Genomic DNA, 7,480 nt, shown 5'->3' with positions numbered 1-7,480 from the left:
TCTGCACAGCTTTCTTTTTTTTTTTCTTTCTCTTTTCTTTTCCTCCCTTTTTTTTTCTTTCTAGATAGCGCATAAGGGGATGCCCCGATTGCGCGGGCTCTGGGAGACGTTCCGCGAGCCAAATTTTGTCGGGAGGACCTGGCAGTTGGCAGTCAAGGAGATCAGACTGTGACCTTCTATAATCAAGGGGACGGAGAACTTCTCCTGCCCGGACGGTGGATTCAAGACCCAACGCCGTCCGAGGTTGCGTTTGGCTGGATATATAAGTCCAAACGCGGGCACGTGTGCATATACGCACTATTTTTTCTTTTTTTAATTTCGTTTTTTTGTTTGGTTCTTTTCTTCTTTACCATGGGACAGTCCAAGTCCACTCCGTTGAGCCAAACTTTGAATCATTGGTCAGAAGTAAAAACAAGAGCCCAAAATTTGTCTGTGGCTGTGAAAAAGAGACGGTGGCAGACTTACTGCACCTCTGAATGGCCAACATTTGGAGTAGGCTGGCCATCAGAGGGCACTCTGGATCAGGCAATTATTTCGTCCATCAGGAGAATTGTTTTTCAACCGGGGCCCGGATCTCATCCGGACCAGGTCCCTTATATCGTAGTATGGGAGAATCTAGCTTCCGATCCTCCCTCGTGGCTGAAGTCTTGGTCCCGGCCACCCCCCTCTTTGTCCCCTTCGTCCTCTCATATATTGGTAGCAGAGGATGGTTCGTCCCCTTCGTCCTCTCATATATTGGTAGCGCAGGAGTCCCGGACAGAGAAGAAGACGGTCCCTAAGATTTACCCCGACATCGAAGGCCCTCCTGAAGAAGATAGGCCCACCCCGTCGACACCCAGCGCACCCCCTCCTTATCAGCATGACACTGACAAACCCGAAGGCCCCGCCGCAGGGACCAGAAGTCGCCGAGGGGCCAGCCCAGAGGGGCCTTCTCCCGTCCCCACCTTCCCGCTCCGAGCTTATGGCCCCCCTGTCGATCCCCCAGATCTACAACCCTTGCAGTATTGGCCTTTTTCCTCTGCTGACCTCTATAACTGGAAAACTAACCATGATCCCTTCTCTGAGAATCCTTCTAGCTTAACTAACCTCATAGAGTCTCTGATGTTCTCCCATCAGCCCACGTGGGACGACTGTGAACAGCTTCTACAGGTTCTTTTCACCACAGAGGAGAAGGAGCGGATCCTCCTCGAGGCCCGGAAACATGTCCCAGGGCCAGATGGGACCCCTACCCAGATGCCCAACCTCATTGATGCCGCCTTTCCCCTTGACCGCCCACCTTGGGACTACAAAACAGCTGAAGGTAGGGAGTGGCTGACCACATACCGCCGGGCTCTCATGGCAGGTCTCTAGGGGCAGCTCGTCCCCCCACCAATTTGGCCAAGGTAAGAGAGGTGCTCCAGGGACCCACAGAGGCCCCCTCTTTGTTTCTAGAGAGACTTCTAGAGGCGTACCGGAGATACACCCCCTTTGACCCTATGTCAGAGGGACAGCAGGCAGCAGTAGCTATGTCCTTTATAGGCCAGTCCTATCCAGATATCAAGCGTAAGTTACAAAGATTAGAGGGCTTGCAAGATCTTACTGTAAGAGATTTAGTCAAAGAGGCAGAGAAAGTGTACCATAAGAGAGAGACGGAAGAAGAGAAGAGAAGAGAGAGAGAGAGAGAGAGAGAGAGAGAGAGAGAGAGAGAGAGAGAGAGAGAGAAAGGAAAGGGAAGAGAGAGAGGATGAGAGAGATAGACGCAGGGACCAGAATTTGACTCGTATACTGGCCGCAGTAGTATCTGAAGGAAACAGAAATGTAGGAAGGAAGACAGGGAACCTGGGCAACCCACACAACCGAGATAAATGGGCCACACCGAACTGGAACAGAACGTTGGACAAAGACCAATGTCGCCACTGCAGGATGAAAGGACATTGGGCCAGGGACTGCCCAAACAAGAAGGAAAAAATGCGAGGTCCTAAGACCCTAGCCCTGAGAAATGAAGATGACTAGGACAGTCAGGGCTCGTATTCCCTCCCCGAGCCTAGGGTAACTTTAGATGTGGAGGGAACTCCCGTGGATTTCCTAGTTGATACGGGGGCCAAGTTTTCAGTTCTACAACACCCTATGGGGAAACTTACAAACAAGACCAGTATAGTAGTGGGGGCAACCGGCACGAAAATACACAAATGGACAACAGCCGCGTTAACCTAGGGGCCGGCCGAGTATCACATTCTTTTCTAGTGATCCCCGAGTGTCCCACCCCCTTGCTCGGAAGAGATTTGCTGACCAAGATGAATGCTGAAATACAGTTCTCTCCAGACGGACCCCAAGTGAAATGGCACCCCTCCAGGCCAGTACAGACTCTAACTTTTAACCTGGCTGATGAATATCGCATACATGAAAGAGGTAACAAGATGGGCAACCCCCAATGGTGGCTTTCGAGGTTCCCTGAGGCCTGGGCAGAAACAGGGGGAGTTGGGATGGCTTCCCAAGTACCTCCCATAGTGATTACCGTCAAGTCAGGTGCCACCCCTATCAGTGTATGCCAGTACCCTATGAGCAAGGAGGCGAGGGAAGGGATCCGGCCCCACATAAACAAATTCTTACAGTTGGGCATCCTAACCCCATGCCGGTCCCCCTGGAACACCCCACTGCTCCCAGTGAAGAAGCCGGGAACACAAGACTACCAACCCGTCCAGGACCTGAGGGAAGTTAATAAACGGGTAGAAGATGTACATCCTATAGTGCCTAATCCCTATACCCTCCTTAGCTCTCTGCCACCGGAGAGGACATGGTATACCGTCCTAGATCTTAAGGATGCTTTCTTCAGTCTGAGATTACATTCCTCTAGCCAACACCTGTTTGCCTTCGAATGGAAGGATCCAGAGACGGGACATTCTGGACAATTGACCTGGACCAGACTGCCACAGGGATTCAAGAATTCACCTACCCTCTTTGATGAGGCCCTACATCGGGACCTGACAAGTTTCAGGACCAATAACCCACACCTGACTCTTCTTCAATACGTTGATGATCTACTTCTGAGTGCTGAAACCCAAGGTGAGTGCCAAAAAGGAACTGAACAATTACTATCTGAATTAGGCCGTTTGGGATACCGGGCATCAGCAAAGAAGGCACAGTTGTGTCGCACCGAAGTGACCTACCTGGGCTACATCCTCCGAGATGGAAAGTGGTGGCTCACTGAGGCCCGGAAGAAGACTGTGCTCCAGATACCAACACCTCAAACGCCTCGACAGGTGAGAGAATTCCTAGGCACCGCCGGGTTCTGCCGACTATGGATTCCTGGGTTTGCTGCACTGGCTGCCCCACTCCACTCTTTGACCAGGTCAGAGACTGAGTTCCAGTGGCAGCCTGAGCACCAAGCGGCTTTTGATGCCATCAAACAGGCCTTATTGACCGCACCCGCTCTAGTCCTACCGGACTTAACCAAACCTTTTACGTTGTTTGTGGACGAGAAGGCGGGGGTGGCGAAGGGAGTGTTGACCCAGACCTTGGGCCCCTGGAAGCGGCCCGTGGCATACCTCTCTAAGAAACTGGACCCAGTGGCTAGTGGCTGGCCGTCCTGCCTCAAGATCATCGCGGCAGTAGCCATTCTGGTAAAAGACTCTGATAAACTAACATTAGGCCAACCAGTGACGATCGTAGCCCCACACGCCTTAGAGAGCGTCATCCGACAGCCCCCTGACAGGTGGATAACCAATGCCCGCCTGACTCACTACCAGAGCCTCCTGTTAAATGATAGCGTCTTGTTTGGGACCCTGTCGTCTTGAACCCAGCACGTTGCTCCCCGAGGCAACAGAGCAGAAACCAATACATGTATGTGCTGACATCCTGGCTGAGGCCTCTGGTGTCAGGGAAGATTTGATTGATGTTTCCCTACCAGGCTGCCCTTCCTGGTACACAGATGGCAGCAGAACCTCAGGGCCTTGCGCTTCCCTAGGCAAGGCTCTACCACTGAGCTAAATCCCCAACCCCAGCTTTTTTTTGGTGGAAGGAAGAGAAGGGGCTTTATTTGGTCCAGTGGACTACGGAAGGCACCTCAGCCCAGAAGGCAGATTAATAGCCCTCACTCAGGCATTGAGACTGGCTGAAGGAAAAAATATTAACATCTATACTGACAGCCGTTACGCCTTTGCCACTGCCCATGTACACAGAGCCATCTAAGCAGAGAGGACTCTTGACCACAGGAAAAGAGGTCAAAAATAAAAGCGAGATCCTCAGCCTCTAGAGGCCCACACCTCAAGAAAGGTGGCCATCATTCACTGTCCCGGGCACCAGAGGGGACAGGATGCTGTGGCAAAGGGCAACCGTATGGCGGACGCCACTGCCAAACAGGCCGCACTCGGGGCTGTGATCCTGCCGGTAGTAGGTAAAGAGCTCCCTTCAAACCTGAGAGACCCCAGAAGAATTAGAAGAGTTTCACCGTTCAGACTGGATTCAAGGCTTCTCTCCTTACGGTATGGCAGAGACAACAGACAGCAAACAAGTTCTTTCAAACCAGCAAGGACGTGAGTTCGTTGCTAATCTCCATCGTCTGACCCACTTAGGTATGAGAAAACTGATCGTGAAGTCCTCTGAATATCCAGAGACTGCCAGACATAGTCAGAGGTTGTACAGAGTTGCAAGCATGTGCCCTTGTCAACTACAATAGACCCCGTCTCTCTGGCAAGAGGCTCAGGGAGATAGGCCGGGGCTCATTGGGAAATTGACAAAGAAAAACTCCAGCCAGATACGATGTAAAAATAAAGTGTTCATAGATACCTTCTCGGAAGCATTCCCACCCGCCGGGAGACAGCAAGTGGTGGCTAAGAAGATACTGAAGAGATCTTTCCGCCGTTTGACTCCCTAAGGTAATCGGGTCTGACAATGGACCTGCTTTTGTTGCCCAGGTAAGTCAGGGGCTGGCCAGTCAACTGGGGATTAATTTGAAATTACATTGTGCTTACAGACCCCAGAGCTCAGGACAGGTAGAAAGAATGATAGAACCCAAAAGAGACCTTAACTAAATTGGCCTTCGGGAAAGATTGAAGCCCCTCCTCCCCTTCGCCTTTGTTCCGTCTCGGAACACTCCTGGGAGGTTTAAGCTGACACCATATGAGATCCTATGGGGCAGCCTGCCCTATAGGTGAAGTTGGGGGTACATGATCCTGACCCCCTCTTTCTCAACCCCCCTCCTTGCCTCAGGGCTCTTGATCAGGCGCCAGGTGTGGGACTTGCTGAAGGAGACCTACCGGAAGGAGAGCCCCGAGATCCCCCACGGATTCCAGGTTGGAGATCTGGTTCTGGTCAGACGTCATCGAGCCGGCAACCTTGAACCTCGCTGGAAAGGACCCTACTCGGTTCTACTCACCACCCCAACCGCTATAAAGTTTGACGGAATAGCCGCCTGGATTCACGCATCGCACGCCAAAAGAGCTCCCAAGACTCCTGAAGATGAATGGACTGTGGAAAAGACTCCTCACCCTCTTAAGCTTCGCCTTCGCCGCCGTCTCATCCCGGGTGGGGACATCGAATAAGGATCCACATTCTCCCCAGCAACTAACTTGGCAGGTTTTCTCTTCAACCGGAGACCTGGTGTGGTCCGTCACCGGTAAACATCCCCTCTGGACCTGGTGGCCACCGCTGTACCCGTCCTGGTGTAAGCTGGCTGCGGGGGCACCAGGGTGGGGCTTAGAGGCTCTGGCCCCTGACGAGGTAAATGACATGCTAGATTTCTCACCACACATGTACACCTCCCCACGGTTCGGAGGACCAGGAGCCGTGCGCGCTCCACCCCCGAAACCTGATGCCGGCTGTCGGACTCCTGGGGCTAGGACAGAACTAACTAAGACCCCCTTCTATGTTTGCCCAAAGAACAGGCCCCTTAGATCTGATATGTGGAAGTGTGGGGACGAATCACATTTTTTCTGCTATTATTGGGGCTGTGAGACTACCGGGCAGACAGATTGGAATCCCACGTCTACCTGGGGTTCTATAGATGTCAAGTGGGCTAAGAACAAGGTCGCCACCCTTAACATTACCTTTACTGAAATGGGGAAAAAGTATACCAAAGACTGGCTCCAGGCCCGACGCTGGGGGCTGCGCCTCTACGCGGCTGGGCCAGATCCTGGAGTCCTACTAGATATTAGACTCAAGGTGGAGCCTGTTAGCCCCTATAGGTCCTAACCCCGTCCTCAAGAACCAGAGACCTCTCGCTAGGGCCAGATCTCAAGTTACTACTACGCTAAAACCTGAGACTTTTGCGCCCACTGAGGATACAACCACACAAGATCACCTGGCCTCCCACTTACCCAGTGCCCAAGAACGTATGTTTAAGTTGATCCAGGGGACTTTCCAGGCTTTGAACCACTCCAACCCTAACTTGACTACAGAATGCTGGCTCTGTCTTTCAACAAGCCCCCCTTACTATGAGGGAATAGCAACCCACGCCAATTTTACAAAGGAAACAAACCCAGAAGCCTGCCTCCACACCGACAAGCCCAGATTAACCTTGACTGAAATATCAGGAGAAGGGACCTGCGTAGATAAAGTTCCTTCCACCCACAGCCATCTATGTTGCTATGTATTCCCCGTCAACATTTCCCCCAGCATGACCTCTTATTTAATTCCTCCCCCAGGGTATTGGTGGGCCTGCAGCTCTGGCCTCACTCCCTGCCTGGCTGATTCAGTGATCAATAACATTTCATATTACTGTGTTATGGTCCAGTTAGTCCCGAGGATCTATTATCATCCTCCCGGAGAATTCCTGTCTTTATATGAACATACCCCTAGAATCAAAAGAGAGCCTATCTCGTTGACTGTGGCTGTACTCCTAGGCTTGGGGGTGGCTGCTGGGGTAGGCACTGGCTCTGCTGCTTTAATCACCGGGCCACAACAATTACAGCAGGGCCTAACAGCCCTAAATTCTGCTATCTCTGAGGACATTGAGGCCCTGGAAAAGTCCATTAGTCATCTAGAAAAATCCCTAACCTCCCTGTCAAAGGTCGTGCTCCAGAACAGAAGATGGTTAGATTTATTATTCCTAAAAGAAGGAGGATTGTGTGTTGCCCTGAGGGAAGAGTGTTGCTTTTATATTGATCATTCGGGGATTATTAAAGACTCTATGGCTAAACTTAGAGAAAGGATAGATAGGAGATGACAAGAACGAGAAGCCACTGATAGCTGGTTCCAAAGATGGTTCAATAAGTCCCCATGGCTCACCACCCTGTTGTCTGCCTTAGCAGGTCCCTTGATGATTCTGCTCCTCCTGTTCACTTTAGGGCCCTGCATTATTAATCGCCTCATGACCTTTGTCAGAGAACGGATTAGTGCTGTACATGTTCTTATGCTAAGACAACAATATCAGGCTGTACGAGGTGAGGAGCCCCTAGATGCTGAGCCTGTTATGTAGTTCTAAGATTTGAACTACTCACAAAAAGGAAGAGAGGAATGTAGAATTAGAGTTTCATAAAGGTTACTCATTGTTAGAGTCCGGATG

The 7,480-nt window shown here is 51.4% G+C and overlaps 1 pseudogene; it reads left to right on the top strand.

Moving 5' to 3' along the window:
• Nucleotides 1–351: 351 nt before the first annotated feature.
• On the top strand, nt 352–5,649 carry LOC116915070 (annotated as a pseudogene).
• The last annotated feature ends 1,831 nt before the right edge of the window (nt 5,650–7,480 follow it).

Source organism: Rattus rattus, chromosome 13 (genome assembly GCF_011064425.1).
Source record: "Rattus rattus isolate New Zealand chromosome 13, Rrattus_CSIRO_v1, whole genome shotgun sequence".
Lineage (NCBI taxonomy): Eukaryota > Metazoa > Chordata > Mammalia > Rodentia > Muridae > Rattus > Rattus rattus.
This window is presented reverse-complemented; position numbering and strand designations above follow the sequence as displayed.